We start from the raw sequence: 21947 nt of genomic DNA, 5'->3' as shown, positions 1-21947 counted from the left end.
GGAGTCATAGCCTAGTACCTCAGCTGCTGGAGTACAGTTCTGGAGAACAGAGTTGTCATTAAAAGAAATGAGCCTGCCTTCTTGTATCCAAACAGAAGATAAGGTGAGATGGATTCAGCAAAATGAAGATTAATGTGAGTTAGCATAACTGACTCCCATTAATGGCTGGCTGTGTCAGCTGGAGAAACCTCATACCGCCTTGCACCAACTCATTTCTCTGTTTAGTCCTTATGGTTTGCTGAGGGTTTGGTTTTGTAACAGGTTCATTTCATATATAAGGTTCAGAAATGGACAGGATCTCTGTGCAGGGATTGCTTTCTGGTCTGCTTCTGCCCTTGCATGGTACAGAACCATACCTGGAAATTCAGATGGCCTAAATTCATCTTTAAGTCCTTAAATACATCTTCAAGTGCCTAAATGAACAGTCTGAATGTAATGCAGAGCTTCTGAGCAGGGGCGAAGGCTGCGCTCCACCCTGGGTCTCACGTTTTTCCAGGTGTCTGCCTAGCAGGAACTGACACGTAACGCTACCTGCTCTAGTGACTCCGATAGAAAAGGCGATTGCACTCCTTGCATAGACTGGAAGTCTTTACCTTAGCCTCATGCTAATATAGAAACAAAAGGCTTCCTGTAGAAAAAAATTCTGAATAAATAAAATAGAATGTAAGTATAAACTTGCACCTGTTTATTCTAAAGTGGTATATCAGTGCGTAATTCCAAATCCAATCCCATGTGTAAATATTTGAAGAACCATTTGAGTTGTGAAGAGCTTTTCTTACATGGGAGAATTTTCTGCTGCTTGTTTTTTAAATCCTAGCCTAGATGTGCACAGGTGACTTTAGCTTTCTGCTGTGTGTGTCTGAGCTGCAGACAGGGAGGTAGCTGGGAAAGTGGCAGATTGGCTGTCACCTGTTTCTCAAGATGCCAGCAGTTAGCAAAGCAGACCCTCTGAGTTTGCTCACAAGAACAAACTGGAGTAAATATTTAACTTGAGTCTTTGGAGTCTGCAGCTTGTACCTTTATTATTAACCCAACTCCTGTTTTTCTTTACAGTTGCACAGCTGCTGGCACACAAGAAACAAAAGACCCTTGAAATAACTTCCTCATGGAGGCATGAGCAAAGGTAAAGTACCTTTTGTATTGTTTCCGTACCTACGTATGGGAAAGCAGTTGCACATTTCTGTGTTCTGCATTTCTGTTAGGGCAGAACAACCTGTCAGTAGCAAGATGTTTGTGTCTTTTCTAAACTAAATCACTAGATACATCCAGCTATTTTCATCCTAATTTGACACAAATTGAAAAAGTATCTGTATGCATAGTATAAGAGTAGGCACAGTGAATTTGTTCAGACATTCACACACTCACGGGTACACACACACTGCTTTCCATCGCTCTTCTCTTCACACCAATAGCCTTATCTTTGTAGCTATTGTTTTCCTCCTAATTTTTTTCTGTACTGCTCAAGTCTGAAAAGGTCTGCCTCTTCTTGCTGTGGAGAGGCATGCTGCACTCTGAAGATCTGAATTTACATCAGTCCTTTCACTAAGCTCACAAAAACCAGCTGTACCATTTGTTTTGCGTGCATCCTGCACTCTTGATTTTTTCCTCTTCTCTAGGGTAAGCTGTGAATTCTAGGAGAAAGCTTCTTGGTGAGGCAGGCACCCATCAGCACAATACACAAATTACTTTTACCACAATTGTTCTGGTTGCTTTGTCAATACAGTGTGAATACTTGTTTTAAAATAATGTTAAATATCTGTGTATGCTATGTGGTGGCTCAAAATTGGTTTGCAGAGAGAAGGATTCACTTGCTCAACTCTTCTTTTTATTTGCTGTGACATAAATTTACATGGAAAACGATATAACTGAACTTTAGCCATAGTGATACATCAAAGGAAATATGAGTGAAGATCAAGAGTGGAAGTTAAAACAAGTACTTAAAGACATTTAAAAAGTAGCTGTTCGTTGTGTTGTATAACTAGATAAATGTCACACATTTTTAGAAACAATAACGTTTTCATAGAAATGGGTTTTACAAACTTCAGTAAAAGAAGAACCAAATCGTTCCTGTTTCCAGCTGCTCAGAATACCATTTTACTCCATGAGTAAATCCTGTAACTCAGGTGTGATCTCCATCTAAGCAGACAATGTCTCAGCCCCAATACATTCTTTAAGAAGACCCAGGTGCAATCTCCTCTCTGTACTTCTGCGTGTGTGCTGCCTTGTGAGGATGAGCATGTCCAAAACTATTGAGTGCTGCTGGAGAGGAGATTTCTAAAGGGACTGCAGCTACAGTTTGCGTTTTGATTTATATTACAGCAGCATTTGCAACATGGTATGTGCTGCCCTCAGAGGAAAGCAGTTCCTTCACATTATCTTTGAGCTATACTGGCAATCAAAGTATTTGGCCTTTAAATACTTAGGAATCTGTTAGCAGAGGTTTGCAGGCACATTATGAAATGTGAAAGCAGCAGGATCACTAAGCACTGTGAAGACACACCATCTTCATAGTTCCTGAAAAGAGACTATAAATAGCTGTTTGGGAGTAGTTCACACATCTCTGATTCTTGTCAGCCTATTAGATTAGGAAAAAGACTCTGCTATTATGTGTTTTGATCAGATCCAGCTGTTTATTTAGCCCTAAAGACCATTGGCACCATAAGCAAGGGATGATGCAGGGATGATAATGTGGCTAACAGATATTTCCAAAACATCTATCACATATAGCTAGATTCTGCCACTTTACTCCCACTGAAGAATACTGAAATGAATGAGAGTATTGGTGGAATAAATTAGTATGCATTGGAAGGATGTCAGAATACAGGCCCAAGTGACTATAAAAATCTGAATCATAAGATAGAAAAAGTAAATGAGGAGGTGCATGTATTTCAAGAGACTGGCACCTTGGTTGTGAAGTAAGTGGGAAGTCAGCTGAGAAGCTTTGAACCTGTTTCTACAATGGCCGAATTCAGATTTTGCAATTTACTCAAAGATTAAGAGATAAACAAGCAAAGAAAACACAACAAAACACAAACCCGTTCTCTAAGAGAATGGGAGAATTGGCAAGTTGATAAAGAACCTTGTGTCTGTTCAAAGGTGACCTAGGTCAGCAGAGGATGAATTTGCCTTCATTTTTGTCAGGAGTTTAATGTTTGTTAAGAGTCCATGGATTTCTCCCTTTCCTGAGCACTTTTTTTTCCAATCTGGCAATTCTACAAAGCATATGTTGGACTTTAAACGTATTTACCTAGCTTGTTCTGGGTGCAACGAAATGCAAATAAAGATGCTGGCATCAAAAGGGGATGCAGTGCTTTGAAGATGAAGGGCTTGACAAGGAGCCAAGGAGCCAATGGGCCAGTGAGAACTGGAGTTCTCATAAGACTTAAAGGACAGTCTACCTGTTGGTGAAAGCAAACACACATCAAAAAGGAACCAGGGAAGGTCTTCATTGCTTTGTCCTGGTTAATGGCTTAGGCCAATAGAGCTGCCTCAACTCAGCTTCAGAACTGAAGTGGTTAAAGGAAAACGTGGATAAGGAACTTACTTGAGGGCCATTCCAGAGGAGAATGTAGGAAATGAGAAGTGGCTAAATTCTATATTGCCTGTATTAAAAGCGGACAAGCTCCTTGTGCCTGAGTTTACTTTTGGCTCTGCCGATGTGACAGAGCCAGCAGCAAGAATCCTGGCCCAACAGGACTTTGCGCCCCGTAGGGGTTTTGGTTCATTGGTTGGTTGGGATTTAGTTTTGGTTTATTTGGTTGGTTGTTTTTGTTTGTTTTTTTTTAGTGCAATGCTAGGAGCCAGTTCCAAAACCAGCCTGGTGATAGTAAAGGATAGGATACCTAGGATACCACCTTATCATGCTTCAGAGACATACAAACAGAGAGCAGAAAAGCATCCTTTGCCAGCACCACTGCCCCATCCAGGCTCAGTGGCATTATTCTGACAATAAATACATTAGACTTTCTTGGGGAAAAAAGTGCAAAGCAGCAACTGCTTTTCGTGCCTCACTCCAGCTCTTAACATGCTTTTTATCTCCTGTATAACTCCACAGCAAAAGACTCCATTGGCTAGCAGCAATGTGAGGTGTCAAGTGTTAAAATGCAGTGGTAATCATAGAAATTACTATAACACTATCCCATGATGCGATCAGGGTTTCTTTTTCAGAATCTAATGATGTTAAAATAAATGGAATTATGTTGCTTTTCATTTTTTTAAGTCAGTAAATTCCAAAAGAGGATTTGCCCCATTTGTACAATGTGCTTAAGGACTTACAGCACACGATCAAATGCATATCTGTTAGGGGCATGAGGGGTTGGCATACAGCATTCTCTGCTTAAAGCTGCTCAGTGCCTTTTTGTGCTGGTCAAGGAGGATTTTTTTTCATCTTAATCATTGTTTGTGAGACCATATGTGGCCTTGCATTTTCCAGAGCTTTTTTTTATTGTACAGAAAAAGTGAGGAACGCTCTTTACTATAGACAGCAAGGAAAACTAGTGTTATGGATAGGACCTAGAAAACATGAATTGGAGAAAATACCACACAAACGTCTCTAGTGGAAGTTTTTTCCTTCTTTTTATTGACATGGTCAGTGAGAATACTTCCACTGACTTCAGTGGATATTAAATCAGATCACAATGTCTCTCTAACTCTCCCCCTCTGCTGGCAATTCAGTTCTTGCTGTGCTGTCAGAGCTGCATAGGATCTCTGAGCTTTGCAAAAAAATCTTTTAAGAAGTCATGTAGTATCATTCCTCATTTGAGTCAAAGGATGAAGCACCTAAGAAAACTCTGAGGTGGTGGAAAGCAAGAAAAGTAATAAACGCTAGGGAAGGACAGGCAGATTCTGCAATCTGAACTGTATCTGTTTACTTTTTGTAGCCATTGGAACCAAGCACACAGACTGTGATTGATAACACCTGGTCAAGAAGATAGTGTGTTTCTGGTTCAAACACAAGGAGCAAGCAGTCAGTAAGGGCACCTTAGACTTTCACCATACTTCATTTGATAACCCAAATCAATTTCCACCACTAAGCCAACAGGCATTATATTGTTCTTATATTTTGAGACACAAAATAAATAACGTACAAACCAGTGACTGCAGATAAAATTACTTCACACGCTTTTGAGAGCCACTGCAATTTACAGAATATGCAACACTGGTGCCGTCCGTGCTCTGCAGTATCATACATTATAGATCTTCAAAATTAGGCTTTGTAATGTACAGGCAGATTGGATGGTTGTATCTGAAGTGTTTAGCTTGTATGTGTACCTGAGGTGAGAGTGGTTTGTCTGACAAGAATATTTTCCTACTCCTGTTTCACAGCCCTTCTTGATGCAGATTTTTTTTTTATTCTTAATCTGCTCTGCACAATTCTTTGCTTTGTTCAGCACAAAGGCATGGAAGTTGCCAAATGTAAATGACGAACTCCATTGGAGGAAGAGAAATCCAGTCCTTTAAGTAAACTTTTCCACCAGTGTTTAGAAATCTCCTCTCTCGATAGAAGCAGAAGCATTTCTTTTCAATGTTTCTCTGGCCAGCTATGAATACGTTTTAAATATATGACACAGAAACCTGGGATACTATGGAGGTCCTGATTTTGAACAGAAACTTAAAATTCTCTGTCTTTGATGGAAAAATTCTCAGCTGAAAATAAGTGTACCAAATATTTTTGGAGTCATAGGAGCCTATTAGATTCCCAGGTATTTGCTCAATCCTAAAGACTGCTCTTTCCTCCCTCCAGACCCAACTTGAAGCAATGAAGAAGCATGAGATGAACTAAGTTTATTTAGCTGGTAGGCAGATTATTTTGCAGTAGTGGAGTATGAAACAGTCTCAGCTGAAAGTGAAATTACTAATGTTCAAGAGAATGGCAGAGATGTATGTCTTAGACAAAGGAAGTTCTAACCTTCATTAACCCAAATGATAGTTTTATCTAAATTGCCAGATCAGGTCCATAGATTGCATGGTTGCTTTGTTTTCTTCTGGCATAATTCTATGTAGAGAAACGTTTTTTGAGAAGAGGAGAAAGCACAATCAGTATTTCACTGAAAATAGTTTTTAGGTGATCTTTTCTGTTAACTCAGAAAAAATAGCACCTTTTCTCTATATTCTTTTCGTGCTGACGAAAGGCCTTAGAACATTCAGAAAAAGGATTTGCTCGTTTGGGACTTTGGCGCATTTTCAAAATTCAGACACTTTCACCTTGTCTTTTGTTCCTAGCTCAAATTCAGAAAATCCTCTTAGGTTAATTTGTTTTCCAGTACAAAATCATATGAAACCTAAAACGAGGGAAAGGCATTTTCTTCTTTTCTTTCCTCTCCACCGCAGAAGAATGAGATAATCCCGCTCAGTACGAGCGGGCGGCGTCCGGCAGATCCCAGCTCCGGGAAGCTCTCTCGCGTTGAAGGTTTGAGATAATAGCTGGAACGGCCTGAGTTTTAAAGCTGGTAACTAATACCGTCAAGGAGGCCGGGAAGCTTGCTGGATGCCCCTGCCGGCGGCTCCCCCTCCATCCCGCTGGCGGCTGCGCGCTCCCCGGCGGGAGGGAGCCCCCGGCCCGCGCGGGGCGGGGGCGGGGGCGGCGCCGGCGCGGCCGGGCCCGTGGTGCTGAAGGGATAGCGCCCGCCCCCGCCCCGCGCCCGCCGCGCCGCTCCCGGGGCCCCTCGGCACCGCGCCCGGGGTCGTCGGGTCGGTTTGCAACTGGGAAGAAAAAGGGAGGCGAGGTCAAAGTGCTGTTGCAGCACTTCCTGGGAGAAAAGTTGTTCGAAAGAGTGTTCCTGCCCTAAAGCTTGCTTTACTGAAGAATTGCAGAATCAGTTGTTTCAGTTGGAAAAGATGTCTAAGATCATCGGGTCCAACTGTAAAGCCAGCACTGCCAAGCCCACCACTAAACCATGTCCCTAAGCACTACATCTACACGGCTTTTAAATGCCTCCAGGGATGGGGACTCAACCACTTCCCTGGGCAGCCTGTTCCAATGCTTGACAACCCTTTCGGTGAAGAAATGTTTCCTAATATCCAACCTAAATCTCCCCTGGCACAAGTTGAGGCCGTTTCCTCTCATCCTATCACTTTGTTACTTGGGAGAAGAGACCGACCCCCACCTCGCTACAGCCTCCTTTCAGGCAGTTGTAGAGAGTGATAAGGCCTCCCCTCAGCCTCCTCGCCTCCAGGCTGAACAACCCCAGCTCCCTCAGCTGCTCTTCAGCAGACTTGTGCTCCAGACCCTTCACCAGCTTCGTTGCTCTTTTTTGGACACGCTCCAGCACCTCAATGTCTATGGACAATGTCCACTATGCTCTGTGGAACTTAATTTCTCCTCCCCAGTAACAATTACTGACATTTTAAATATTACAGTCTCCTGCCCCCAGTAATGGTCTGTTGTGCTGCTTTACCAACACAGAGCAAAGAATTGGTCTCCAGCCTGAACTGCCTACAGCTTAATTAGGTATGACACACATTACTTCTTGTGCTAAACTGCTGCAGGGGAATGTTGTATGTTGTTAAACAGTTGCTGGATTCTGCCTGAGAGGGAAATCTATTTATGGGTTGTATTTTGGGCTGTAAAGTTTGCAACTATGCTTAGGAAACAGCACAGCTATAGAACCGTGCTGAATTATTAAGAATGTTCAGTCACACAGAACAATAACCATAAAACAAGGGGTCAGACACTGGCTGGCCCCGTGTGGGTGGTGTACAGGGACAGAAAGCATAGGTCATCCTGAGTGCAAGGGCTACTGCTGAGTAGCAATACCTAAGTGGTCAGAGACCATTAACAATTACCCTCTGGCCTGTGGAACTGGCTGGATCCAGACAGCTCAAAAATAATGTAACCCCACTGGAGAGACTATACTTGTACAATGGGAAGTTCTGGGAGAGATTTCCTGACTCACTAAGGAAACTGGGACCTGGAAGTACAAATGTTAGTGAAAATTAAGACTTTTTCTTCTTCAGGTACTTTGGAAAACAGTGACTTCCTGATTCTCAGTAACATCTTAGGACCAAGGGGTTAGCTATGCAGTTGGCAAGGCGTGGGCTATTTCTATTTATCAGGTATCCCATTTGAATTTTCCTGCCAAGAACTGAATATTTAGGATTTCCATAGCAACATATTTCTGAACCCATATTACAGTCAGACTGACGCATGTCAAATGATACAGGGATGCAGGAGGTAGTGGCTGAATTTATTCAAGCAATCACATTCTCTTTTCCAAGGCTAATGCACATGAATACTGAGTTAGCAAACTGAATTGACAGGGATTCCATCTCAATGAACATGTATAATGTTCCAGCCCAGGAAAGTAGCATTTAATTGATGAGTGGGATTATATTTACATAGCAATTACAACAAAGTCAAGGTTGGCTTTATGTGAAAGACTATTTGCTATAATGTCTTGCTGCTTGGTTGTCCAGGAAAGCTGTTCCCTTATGGGCAAAAAAAAAAATCAGAACAGATGCACTCAGCTTTTACATGTCCTCCTTTTCATATTCTGCAAATACTCACTTCATGAAGCCAACTCAATAGTCACATTGTGGTTGCCTTAGATACATACATTAATTTACTCCATTATAACTTAGGTGCTGATTGTTTAACTGCACAAGTATTAATAGTAATTCACTGCTATCCTCAAATGGCTGTTCAGTGGCTAATGTAAAATGAATAAGAGCTCATTCTAAATCCCATATAAGTCAATGGGCATCTTTCTCCTCATTTCATTCAGAGCTGGAATTAGCTATCCCCATTGCAGTGCCGCCAAATATTCATTTTTTGTCCTCAAGACACCTCTGCAAGGTAAGGTAATGCTACTGACTCAGTTTCATAGATGGGAAGCTGGGGCAGAAAGGTTACCTCTAAATCATCCAGCAAATGCACAGAGGTCCTGACCCTCATCATCCCTTCAGTCTGGATTTCTCTCCATGGATAGTGGGATGTGGAGACAGGAAAGGTGCATGCCTGAGTTTTGCTCCAACATAGAGTTGGATTCAGGGGGAGGGAAGCAGCGGGACCTTGAAGCTAGGAGGCAATTTCACATCTTGTAGTTCTGTGTAGTCAGAGAGATCGACAGATGTATTCAGATGTCTTCTTATGGGGCCTAGCATGGAGTTAAGTTCTGCTGATGGCTCTGGAAACAAGAGGGTGGTGAGGAACTCAAACCATCTGTTATCTATGGCATGGCAAGGAGTAATATGCATGACACCTGTGTTGAGTGATCTGGATACCTCTAGACACTGAGAAGGAAGGGCTGTACTCAGAAGCCTAACACAAATGCCATATTCTTCTTTCTCCATTGACTCATAGAGGGAGCCAGTTCCTGGCATTCTTGAATTTCCAAGTGGTCAGAAGTGATCATCCTTCTCTTGAACTTTGACAGCAGACAGTGTGTTTTAGGTTCACCTTTGTTACTACACGAGGAGGATATCCCTAAGTGGCTTACCTAAGGATATACTGTACTAGAGACAGGGAAATAAACTTAGGTCTCTTGAGCCTTTTACCACAAAGAGTTTTCTTCTCTTAATCTGAGTCTTCACTGCTCTCAGTCTTATTGCCATGGAAATTGTCTCCATAGCTGGTATTAGAATTGCCTTCTTGACATTGTTAGTAAAGCATATAATAGATAGCTGAACTGCTCTGATATTTGTCTTTAGGTCAACAGCTATCGAGACTCCAGAGGCAAGTTAGAAAAAAGCATAGACTTTTTATTAGTAGAACTTAATTTAACTGTATTTAAACTTAATTAAGGAGTAAAAAAAAATGACCTTTCTTAATGCACTCTTTCTTTATAAAGTATGAAATAAGGATATTAGATTAGTTTGATCCTGGTTCTTATTATGCACACACAGTAGATGAGAATGCAAAAATTCCCTCATTCAGTTAGGTACTCTTGGATGTCAAATCAAAGACCAGGTGCTCCACAAGCCCATTTCCTTTCTTCAGTGTTTTATGTTTCCTAGCCCTGTAATTCCCCCCAGGAAACCAGAAGAAATCTTAATTTCTTACCCCCTCCCCCCATTAAAGTAACAGCTCTGGTCATTTAAACAATCAAGCACATGTTCTTACACTGTCTGCACCTCATGCTATCCATAAATGGTGATGTGGTAAGAAAAACCATGGAGGAAAGGAAAGGAAATGACATTAACCTTTTCCATCTGATAAATAAGGGCTCTATTCAGCTGCAATAATCCACATCCTTCCCTAGAGATCCAGTTAATGTAATACCTAAGGGCTCAGTTCATTTAAAATTATTTCCACACTGGCCAGCTGATTTCTTGGTGAATTATTCAGTCCCCAGACTGAAATATTCTCCCTGTGCAATAGCACACGTAAAAGGGCTAGAGCCCTTCTGTAGCTCCCAAATGTCTGAATGTCCTCTCAGAGGTGCCAGAGGGTCTGTGACGTCCACATGGCTTACCTGTGCCTTCTGAGTTAACAGGAACTTTTGTGCTGGTTTTCATGGGACCACCAATCTGTAAGCACTGGAGATAGCATACCTTGTCCCATTTGCTGCTCTTCTCTGCAGGGGGCTTGTCACCTCCCTATCAAACTTTAAGCACCTGCTGTTTATAGGTAATAAAAAGAGAGTTTGAACTTTGAATGGGTGGAAATTTAGACCAACAGACTCAGCCAGTTCAAAAAAGGCAGCCTGGATTATGCATGTTGTTGCTGGGGTTTGAGGTAATCGATGTAGATCAGTGACCACTGCAAGGTTGCTTGAGTGATCCACGCTCTCAAAGGCTAAAAGCTGGGAATTGAAATGTGGGGTTTTTTTCCCCTTTCCCCCTTTGCAATACATAGGTGGCTCCAGTGTGATTGGTATCTGCTCAGCTGTACCTGCCCAAGAAACTTGCAAAGACAAACGAGTGTTTGTATGCATTAAGACAGATGTTTTCAAAGCAGGACAGGGGAGCAGGGCATACAGAATCCAATTGAAAATCAATGGGAAACACTAGTCTAACATCATTAGCAATACGTGAAAATCCCAGATTTATATCAGTTGTATCGATCCATAGTCAATTGAAAGCCATTGGAATCTTGTCATTGGCATCAAGACATTTTGGATTACGTTCCTATACTATGAGACATGTTCCTTCCTCTTTTTTTTTTTAAAGGGAGTGTAACTAATTGGGTATAATAAACCAAAGTTGTATGCAATTTTGCAGCCTTTCTGATGCTGTAATAAGCTGTGCTCTGAGGGTTCATTATTAGACCATCTTGAAACTTGCTAGTTAAACAGGAAAAACAAGAAATCTGACCTCACTGTAGTACTTAATTGAAGTGCATTTATTGACTGATTTTAAGCTCTTATAGCAACTCTCTTTGCTAAGAATTATGGACCAGCTCTTGACTTGTATGGACCCTTAGCTCCTGGGGTGGACACAGCCTAGCCACACAAACACACGTCACACTCCAGGCTTGCATCACAGGGTTGGTCTGGTTCTGAGCAGGAAGCTAAAGCTGGGGATTGGCACATTCTCCCTTGTTGCAATGCTGCTTCGCTTCTCTCCTCCTCCAGGACCCCACAGGCCCATGCGGGGTCACTATGCCAGAGGTAAAGCTGGAGTGTTGTACTGCCTCTTTGGGGTTGGGGCAGGTGATAGGGCTCAGCAGAGAGAATAAAACCCTTTGGATCTACCCTGCCTCCTTAAGGATTCTGCAAGTTGCAAATCTTTAGAGGGATCTGGATCTCCAGCCTCATAATGCTGAGGAGGGAGGACTGAGAAGACTGTTATATATCAGTGCCAAAGCAAGCTACAGCTGGATCTCTCTGCTAGTAAATCTACCTTTGATACTGTAATGCTGAGACTGGCACACACTTAATGCTAATACATTCTTATCCCCATCCCTTCTGTATTAGAAATTAAGGCAGAAACGTGAAGACCGTTACCATGCTGTAACCTTAAGAACAGTTTCTCACTTCATAGAGGCACTCAGCAGGCACTGGTGCATTCAGCCATGATTCATTATCACTGAACTTTGGTGCTGGCCTTGGCCAGTTGTGTCTGGATTCAGTTAACTTGTTCCACTGGCAGGAAAGATTTCTGAGCATTTGTGTTATCTCCCTGGAAATCTTAAGTAGGGAGCTGAACACGATTGGGAACAGTTGCCTGACAGAAGAGACAGAAAACGCCTTCTGCAGGAGACCAGGGAGGAATGGAATTCGGTCCTGGAATAGACGGACATGGTCCTCCCCTGGTATTTCCTATAATACCTGGACATTATTGTATATGTTGTCATACTTATTTTGTGTGATATCCATTGAATTCACCTCTAATCTAGTTCACCATAATGTTAAACTAAACTGGCTGTTTTTTTCCAGAAGTTTTGGAATACTTATGGGTTACTTATTCAGCATACTGAATACTGTAATGCCAACCGTAGTGATGCAGGTAAATGAAGTCTGTGAAACTTCATTGTTATAAACCAGCTGCAGGTCTGACCCAGAGGAGATATAGATTCTATTCAAGGAGTCTGTGATGCAAATTTATGCAGATCACTGTCATTAGTCTACTGTATGTTTGCTTGAAACAGCAGGGTAAGGAGGAGACAGCCACTCTGCAGAGAACAGGCCATAGAAATTGCAGATTTGTGCCCAAACTGCCATCTTAGGAAAAGTATTAGAGCACAAAAGAGACTTGTCTCTCCATTCTTTTGACGGATTGCAGGAAAGTGGAAGTGTAAAGGTTATTTCATCACCAGCCACCAACCTCTTGGCTTCTCTTTCTTAGCGTTTATTAACAAAAATTTCTGCCCATGGGTCCCCAGTAGCAAAACTCCGTGGCCAGGTGGGCACAGGCACAAGCAGCAGTAGAAGTAGGAGCAGGCAGAGTTCATTTGACACAGCCCTAATCTGAAGGCCCTGTTGGTAGGCTTAGGGTAAGATCACTGTCTGCATCTTGTGTGTAACACTTTCTACTGGGTTGAGTTAAAAAACTTTGTAGTAGGAGGAGTTTCTAGGAATGTATTTTGTCTATGTGAGCCAGGACACCTGGGGAGGCCTGTGGAAGCACACAACTGATAGCATTGCTCTGTACTGCGTATGCCTCTTTTTACACTGACCTCATTTTTGTGGCCAGTGTGGACTGCTAAAGATCTCTCCCAGCTCTCTGGGATTACTATCACATTTCAGGTGACAGTGACAGAAGGCAAGCTGGTCTTTATGCAACCAAGTCAGAGGATGGAGTAGAACAATTTAAAATAACTTGCTTTCTGCTGCGAGTGCAGGCAGGTTAGCAGCAGCAGAGGGTTCTGGGGGAAAAATGAGGACTTCAGACACCTACTGGTGGCTTTTATTATATGTAGTGGTGGTGGGATGCAAGGATAAAATCCAAGGTCCAAGGATATCTGTGCTGCATGCAAAAAGCCCTTTCCACTTTTACAAAAATCCTCTTGTCAAGGCTGCCTTAAAGGGGCTATAATTATCTGTTGGATCAGTTATCAGAGAAATGGGAAAGGTTTGGGGTCAAATTAGTTCCTGGTATAAATCCTCTGGTTGCTTCATACTTATTGCAAAGTAGATCTTCAGCCTTTATGAGAAAAAAAAAAATCGGAAAACTGCTGGGCTCCCAAATGTAGCATATTTCTCGTCAGTTCTAATGTGCTGAAAGGATGGGATTTTCTGTGAACTTTTCCCAAACAGTCTTGCATTTTTTTCTCTCTTTGAGAGGGGGAGGAGTTGTGCCTAAAAAAACAAACCCAACCTGTCCTTCTCAGCTCTGCCAACCTGTCAGTCCAGCCATGCAAGAGAGAGGGAGAGAGACAGAGAAAAAGAAAGGAGGGAGTGAAGCAGAGATTCTTTCAGATCTCAGCAGACATTAAGGTAAAGCCCATTTCTCATTGACTTAATTATGCTTGTCTCTGTGTGTACATCTAAACATAAATTCTGTTACCTTAGAGAGGTTTAAACTAACTAAACAACCTGTATGGGAATATCTCGTTCAACTGGAAGTGTGTTTTGCATTGTAACCTGGCAGCTTGTTAGTTGTTGTTTGGAAACAGAGTTTCTCTCTCTGAAATTCAGAAGGAGAGTTGGTGTTCATTTGAATATTAAAAAGAGGCAGAGCATTAGTGCTTGTATGAACACATGTTTGGGAAGGATATTAAGCTGTGTAATTTCAGGGCTGAAGCCAGCCTCTAATTACTGAAGATCAGGATAAGAACTTGTTAATGAGGAGGGAAATTCTTCCAAAGCTGCCTATTGCAGGACTCTTACACCTTCTCCTGGAGCATTTGGTATTAGCCACTGGTGGAGACAGGATACGAGACTAGACAGACTGTGGGTCTGATCCAGTTTGGCAATTCCTACATTCCTCCATTCCTGTCTGTCCATTTGTGGTGGGGTTTATCCAACTTGTCATTACCACAGGAGGAACAAAGCTAAGGTGCAGCAAAACTGCCTGCACGAATTCTTGAGTTAGGAGGGCAGACCAGCAGAGGCACTTTCAGCTCATACCAGAGGAAATTGAAGGTTACAGACTGTGAGAAATGTTGGCTGAAATGAGTATGAGTCAGAAGAATCGTTCTGCCCCAGAGCTTGCCTTATGAATCTGGTCTGGGCAACCAGTTTGTTGGAACAATTGTAGTAGAGGGTGCCTAGTAGTGAAGGCCTGAAATACAAGTATGGATGCAATTTTGTTAGATCTGAGTGTCTGTGCATGAGGACCTGTGTGAATCTGTACTTGTGCAGGAACGTGTATGTGTAAGGAGTCTGCTGAGAGACTCTATCCCCTAGTATGCCATGAAAATCTGCAAACAAAGGTACAAAAGGAAGAATTATGTTCATCTACCTTAGAGGTACCCCTATTCCTGTATTTCTAAATCCTGAACAGAGATTTTAAACTGTAGTGAAAACTCTGTAATATCTTCCTAAGTAGGCCGAGGCTCTGGGAAGGTCATATAGAAGGCAAACTGGTGGACAGGATTTCCTTTCCTTGCTGCATATTTAGGGTTTTCACTCCTCCTGCCAAGGTGTGCCTGCTGAAGATAACCTGTCTAGTAATACTAACCCAACAGACAGAACAAGTTAAAAGATGGCAGAGAACAACGATACAATGGTCATGTTGCTCACTGCATGGCTTGCAAAGCCCTTGCCAGGGTTTGGTTACATAACACTGGCTACTGCATCTTCCTTGTTGTTAAACTTCCTCAGATACTTGCGCCTGTGCTGTAGCTTCGGATTGAATCTCTCCTCCCGTGGCAGTGGCTATAACAGAGCTGTGAGCCTGGGAAGAAGACAGAGGTGATCCAGATTAGAGAGGGTCTGTGAGGTGGTCTGGCCATATGACCATTACTATAAAAAAGCTTGCAATGTCCTTGCATTACATCACCTTCCTTTCTTCTGGTAGCATGGTCTCCTGGGAACTTTGAGCTGGTGTTTCTTATTACACCTGACTCATTCCCTGTGAGGATGGTGATACAGAGTGAGACTATAAGCTTTTAATACACAAAAGAAATTATTTTCTAGATAGTGTTTTTTGTAGTATTATTATAAGTTTTCCTGCTAGAGCCAGAATGGAGAGGGAAGTGCTTTTTCAAGTAACCGTAGGAGATGTAGAAGAGGAAGTGAATGCTTCAGTTTTGGTGGGGATAAACATTCCTATTGCTAGTTACAGTAACAGAAATTAGTCACTTAAAGAAGGAAAAGAGGAAAATTCTTATCTTACATGATCTTCAAAGACTTCACTAACCAGCCTCACAGCACTTCTGCATTTTCATTTTGCTTTTTCTCTTCTCTTCTCTTCTCTTCTCTTCTCTTCTCTTCTCTTCTCTTCTCTTCTCTTCTCTTCTCTTCTCTTCTCTTCTCTTCTCTTCTCTTCTCATTTCCTTTTGTTTACATGATTTAAAGCAATGCAAAGAAGGCTTGGGGCATCTACATGACACATTCTACAATGCTGATGGGCATTTTTGAAATGGGGGCAAACGTTCTCATGCACTTGTTTCATTACTGCTTTTGAACGGGTGTGAATGTACTGATGTAACAAGATTGGTGCTACTAAGTCAGCCAAGCTCCCCAGAGATCAGACAATTGATCTATGTACTGTCAAATGCAAGATTATAGTACATGTTGATAAATGGTTTAGCACCGCTTAGCAAATGCCAGTTGATCAATCAGACTTAACCAGCTGCAAACTCACTAAATTCAGGCAATGTCCAGGCAATCCATATTTTAGATGGGTTTCATTAGTGTAGCTGTAACAACTCAGCACTGCAACAGAAGGGAAGAAATGTAAGAAATACAAGTCAAGTTCTTACCAAGATTTCTATATCTGTCATTCTGGAGGCAGAAAGAGCAGGCACTGGTGTATCAGTCATTTGTCCAGGAAACTGTTTCTAAAGAAACAAACTTTTGCAAAAGAAACGTTACCAGACAAAAAGGTTGAAATCTGAGAAACCCTTCTGCCAGAAGAGGTTCTGAATAGTTCTTGGAAAGATCAGTTGGAAAACACTTCATATTGAGAAAGTTTCTGCCTTTCAACAGGACACTGCTAATTCCCCTTGCTCAGTATTCTCTGACATGAATAAGATTCTCTAGATTGGCTGATGCCTTCCCCTTCTTTCTTTTATTAGTTACCTTTCTTGCCCAATATTCTCACCATGAGCTTTTGCTGAGAATGTTTGGTAACAGAACATCCATTTCCAGTAACCTATTGTGCAATTAAAATGCCATATGATAAATACAAACAAGCCAAACAAACAAAAACGACCTCAGATTTCTTTTCTGTTTGCTTTTTAAATTGGGATAAGAGCTTGATTTGATTCTTCATCTCTTCATCTCGTATTGTAAAAGCATTGTGCTGCTTTTCACAAGGAACTGTTCATTTTTTGTAGTTTGCAGTCATGATAGTAGCACTGGTTCCTCTTTTTAAAGCAGTTAAATTTGTGTTTTAAGAGTGCAGACAGGGGAGAATATGCTTCAACTACTCACATGTTATTTGTGGTGACACGCTGGATTGGAGAATTGGAAGAGTGGAAAGAGTTTCAGCCCTTAATTTCCTGTGGAAAGATTCAGCTGAGGAAGCATTGAATTTTTGGTTTCTTTTTGCTGTCAACATGGTAGAGGACAGTAGGTCAATACTAGCCTGAGAAGATCTAAGAACTGACATTTGATAAAAATCAACAGTCTGGGAAAGAAACTGAATAGATGCAATTTCAGTCAACAACCATTTTTCAGACAAATTTTCCTGCACCCCAAAGGAAAACCAAGACATGGATTCACTAGGCAGTGTGAAATGAAGACTCATCTGGATAAAAGAGTAAAACTAGCTGGAAATTTTCCATGTGTAAGAACTAAAGGCATCTCCATTCCTGAGGCAACGTCGAACACAAAGGATCTCCAGTTCTTTCTAAAATGTTCTCTCTCAAACTGTTTTCAAATTGGCATCTAATTTTGTGTACATCAATTTCAGGGCATTGATTCTGTATTGCAGTACCAGTGTCACCTTGTTATTTCTTTGCAAACCTGCACCCTGGCAGTAATCAGACCTGAAGTAACTTTACTGACCTGATTTCTGACATGGCCAGAGGGCCCATTTTGCTGTCCAAGAAATGCTGATCCTTAGCAGCTGTGGGAGAACATGCACATTTTCTAACTGGCATTCTCCCACTCAAAGATAGCTCAAATGCAGACAAATCTGAACAACTGAGATGTTGTTCATTTAATACATATAAAAGCAGATGCCATAAAACACAGCCTACTTTCCACCAGAAATCTCAATGGGAAAATTCAAACATTTCTATTTCCACTCACAAGCCTTAACCAGCTATTTGACTATTCATGAAAATCCTTTTAGTTTTCCACAACTGAGTGACAACCCTTTCCAGGATTGGCCTGTGGTGAGATTTCTAGTGCACTCTTGCTTTGGATAGACTAAGAATATTAATCTTTTAATGGCATTTTGTTGCTACAGCTAGCTATTCCCCAAAGAAATGAGGCAATTGGTGCCTTGTGCAAAAAACAAAGTAACCCTCAAATAACTTCTGTAAGTTTCTGTTATTCAGGTCTCAGAAAGATTTGATTTAGACTTTTGCAATGGGAATAAATAATTAGTGCTTTGCATTACCTACATGAGTCTGTTCAAATCGAGTTAAATGATTGGTGCAGCAGAGTTTTGGATTGAGGTGCAGTTTCCCTGGTAACAATCAAGAGTGAAATCAGAACCTTTTGAACAGCCAGTGGAATGTGGTTCTACTTGGATGACAACAGGTCAAAGCATTTTAACTGGTAAAAACGTAATCCAGTACAATAGGATTTATTGCCACTATGTCATCAGATTGACACTATTCCTGCAAATTCTTTAGCTTGTGGCAGACTTCAACTGAAATCTGTTTAGTGGAAAAACTTGTAAAATGCCATTAATCATTTTGTTTTCCAAATCAACCAAAGAGTCTGTGTGTCTCAAGGGGTTAGAAAGAATATCTTCCAAGTGAGTGAAATTCAACCTCTCTGCACAAAGCCCTAATGAATGGCTGTTCTGGACACAATAAATGGTTCTAAGAACTAAAGGCTCATTTCTGCAGGGTGCTGAGTACTCTGGTCCAAGTCTATTGAAGAACTTCTGCACTTGCACTTTACACTAACAAAATAGTTTCCAGTGATTTCTAGGATGGTTATTCATGCTCTTAAACCTGATTGTATTTGCTGACAGACAGGACCTTGCAGAATTAAGTCCTAAACCAACACTGGAAGAAAAGATTCCCTGTTCAGTATGGCAAGGCATGGGGCAATATTTCATCCCTTCTGCTGACATTTTTCCAACTTCTGCAATAACTATCCTTTTATTCTGAAAGATCCCAGAGTGCTATCTAAACTAATAAAATGCAGCCACAGTTAGAAGCAACAATGCATCAGATCAGGACAGGAGAATACGTTGCCTGCAGCTTTAAGGAAATGTCAGGTGAGGGTGCCAAAGTCTGTCCCTCTACCCTGAAGCCAAAAGCATGAAAGGCTTGGCTTGGCATCCTTTGGGATGTCAGCAGGGGACCTCTGTCACACACAGACGTCTAGTCTAGAGCCATCTGTTTTGGTGACAAGATAGCAGAAATGGCCCTTAACATTCGTTGTATGTGGGTACCCCACTGAACCTTCTACCAATTTTTCTTTCAAATAGATGGATGTCATTCTCATTCATTTTCCTTTAATATGAAAAGCAGATTCTCCTCAATGATATATCTGATACCATGCATATCCTTTCATTGTTGATATAAGGCTTTTACAACAATAAAACTTCAAGCTCATAAGTATTCCTCTGTTTGGAATTATTATGTAGTTATGAAGAACAATTCAGCCAGACAATGACATAACCTGTTTCTTGTCTTCCTCAATGGGAAATGGGCTTTGAGTTTTGGGAGGATGTTCATAAACAGCCAAGGGTGTGTAAGGCGAAGGATGACCTCAAAGCTGAGTTTTACACAGGAGAACAAAGAGGTCTCAAGTCCTGATTTGAAAAACACCCGAAGACCAAATCAATGGCAGAATATCATAACTATCAACACGCGTCATAATGTTGCTGGAATCCACTCGCCGCTTCTGCCTTTAAACACAAGTAAACACAAGCTCCTCTCCTAATTGCTATGCAGCTGTCGAGCTTCGTAAATGATGTTTGTGCTGGCAGTAGCTGGGAGGTAACTTCATCTATCTAGCATTCATATGGACTGGAGATTCATCCTTGCTTCTTTCCGCGGGATGTTTTGTGACATTATTGTTTTCAGATTGCTTTCCCTTTGTTACAGTACTTCTGGCTTCCTTCCAGAACCTTTTAGGTTACTTTTTAGTCTCCTTAATCTGTACTTTCTCTCCTGAGCATAATCAGCATTGCAGTTGCTCCCAGGCTAAGACACCCAAGTCGTGTGGCTTGCTTTTTCTGTGGGAAACACCACTTTATGTTTTTCACAGAGTTCATTCCCTGAAGACGTTTTCAGTATGAAGTGAATACAGCTTAGTGCTATACAAAATGTTCCTGAGGAAGAATGCCACCAGTCCAAGCTCATGTGATTCGGAGCTTGTCAAGCCTTGATGGCGATTTGAGGTTTAATTAATCACCTACAGATTTGTGTGACTTTTGAGTGACTCTAGCTTTGTGGCAGGAGAAAGCGATGCTTTTACTCAGTTTTACTCAGTGAAAACATGAATAAAAATGACCCAGGGAGAATATAGGATAAAGCATCTCCCACTTAGGCTGGATATATCAGTCTTGAATTTAATTTTGTTGACCAATTTATCTAACTCCAAACTAATTTGGAGTGGATCGGGGGGGCAGTGAAAGTAAATTTCAAACCAGAGACTGAAATTCTTTTCAGGCATGCTGCTGCCTCTGATGGCAGCACCCCTGTAAAGTTATTGTGCAATAAACAAGAGAGACATTTGTTTCACAGGTCCATAGCACCTATGAGGAAAAACAGAAAAGTTGTTTCTCAAAACAATCTTTGGGAATTGCTTTGGCAATAAAATCAACTCTACTGTAGTTTAGATATCTTTTTTTGTGAGTGTTGACATTTGTAATATAACAGATTTTTATTTGATGTATTTTTGTTAACATCGTCTTGATAAGATCTGCTCGTTTGTTCACAGTGTTTGCCTTTGAGAAGTAAAACAGGAAAAACACACAGCTGACTGAACAGGTTCATGACAAACATCTTGAAATGAGCTGAACCTCCCATAAGTAGCTCATTCAGTCAGTAGTACTGCTGAATGGAAATCTTCAACGCAAAGGTCAGCCATAGAGGCACAGACCATGGGCACTGAGGAAGGCATAGTCAGCCTCTATGCAAATCACTGGAAGGCAAAAATTCTATCAAAAAAACCCTTAAATTAACTTTTTTATTATTTTGTTTTTTAAATAAGCACTGTCACTTTTGGAAACAATTTGATATTTTTAACAGAAAATAATGTATTAACTTTCCCTGAGACAGCTGAGGGATTTGCTGATTGAATAAATTAATTATGATGGGACTGAGAAACCAGTTTGTTGCATTCCTCCAGTGGTTCATTGTAAAGCCTTCAGCAAGTATTTTACCTCTCTGGCTCCAGTCTCAGGAAGATTTGAAGCAGACTTATGTTCGTTCTTGTTATGTGCTTATAGTTAAGCATATGCATGAATGTTTTTCTTAGATTTAAACCCAATGCCTTAGCTTTTGGATAGTCCTTATCCCACATGACTGGCCTGAGATTCCTCTCAAGCCCTTCAACAGCTGAAGAAACCAATTGCCTATATTGCAGGGTCCATTCCTTGGGTAGCCCATGGAAGAAGTCATTGGGATTTACTCACAAACCAGTTTGGCAAGTGTAGGTTTGACATACAATGGTTGAAACATGGGTACAAAAATAAAGAAGAAAATATTCAGGAAATTACATTAAAAATATTAGTAGTAGTCAACACAAATCAAATAAAGAATAGAACAAGGTCAAAATTTAAGGTTTTCATCATCAGAAAAAGTGTCGTTTGCCCCATTAAATATTTGATGAGGACCACCATTAAAGAGTGGGCACTGGCATAAATGAAACCCAACTGTGATTCAGGATGAATGTTCCCATCTTTAGAGGAATGAGTAGCTTATCTAATGAAGTTTTAAAGGAGGGGGAGAAGAGACAAGCTTTACGAGGAGATTCTACTTTTCTTCATATTTCTTAAGCTAATAGTCACTGTGTCCAGAAACTCACTGAGGTGATCAGCAATAAGCCGTGGGACAGCTTCAAGAGACCAAAAAGAAAGTTATGCAACCCACACACTGAGGTAAAAATAAAATTATTAAATGTACAGTCCAAACACACACACACGTGATTTTCCAGTTCCACATTATTTTAATTATCTGACTTGCAAAACACCAACATACTGTAAGTTAGACCGCTGAACTTGGGAAGAGAGTGACAGTTGAAAACAAGAGCGGCCAACATCATGCTGAGTATAAGTTTTGAAAAAACAACTACTGAGTTTCAGAGTAACCTGCCTTTCCA

General features: G+C 41.2%; 1 protein-coding gene across 3 annotated transcripts in view; it reads left to right on the top strand.

Moving 5' to 3' along the window:
* The first annotated feature begins 1053 nt into the window (after positions 1-1053).
* The window catches only part of KCNJ16 (potassium inwardly rectifying channel subfamily J member 16), a 34840-nt gene continuing 13946 nt past the window's right edge, over positions 1054-21947 (top strand). Inside the window, exons 1-2 of one of the 3 annotated variants that reach the window (XM_087750514.1) lie at positions 1054-1123; positions 13712-13817. The gene's annotated coding sequence lies outside the window, so the exon portion shown is untranslated. Of the gene's footprint in view, positions 1124-13664; positions 13818-21947 lie in introns of all 3 variants that reach the window. The other 2 variants (XM_087750513.1, XM_087750512.1) reach the window with 2 other exon arrangements.

Source organism: Nipponia nippon, unplaced genomic scaffold (genome assembly GCF_047370975.1).
Source record: "Nipponia nippon isolate SJK-2023a ecotype South Korea unplaced genomic scaffold, ASM4737097v1 scaffold_14, whole genome shotgun sequence".
Taxonomy (NCBI): Eukaryota; Metazoa; Chordata; class Aves; order Pelecaniformes; family Threskiornithidae; genus Nipponia; species Nipponia nippon.
Note: the sequence above shows the minus strand (reverse complement) of the source record. Positions and strands in the feature narration are given on the sequence as shown.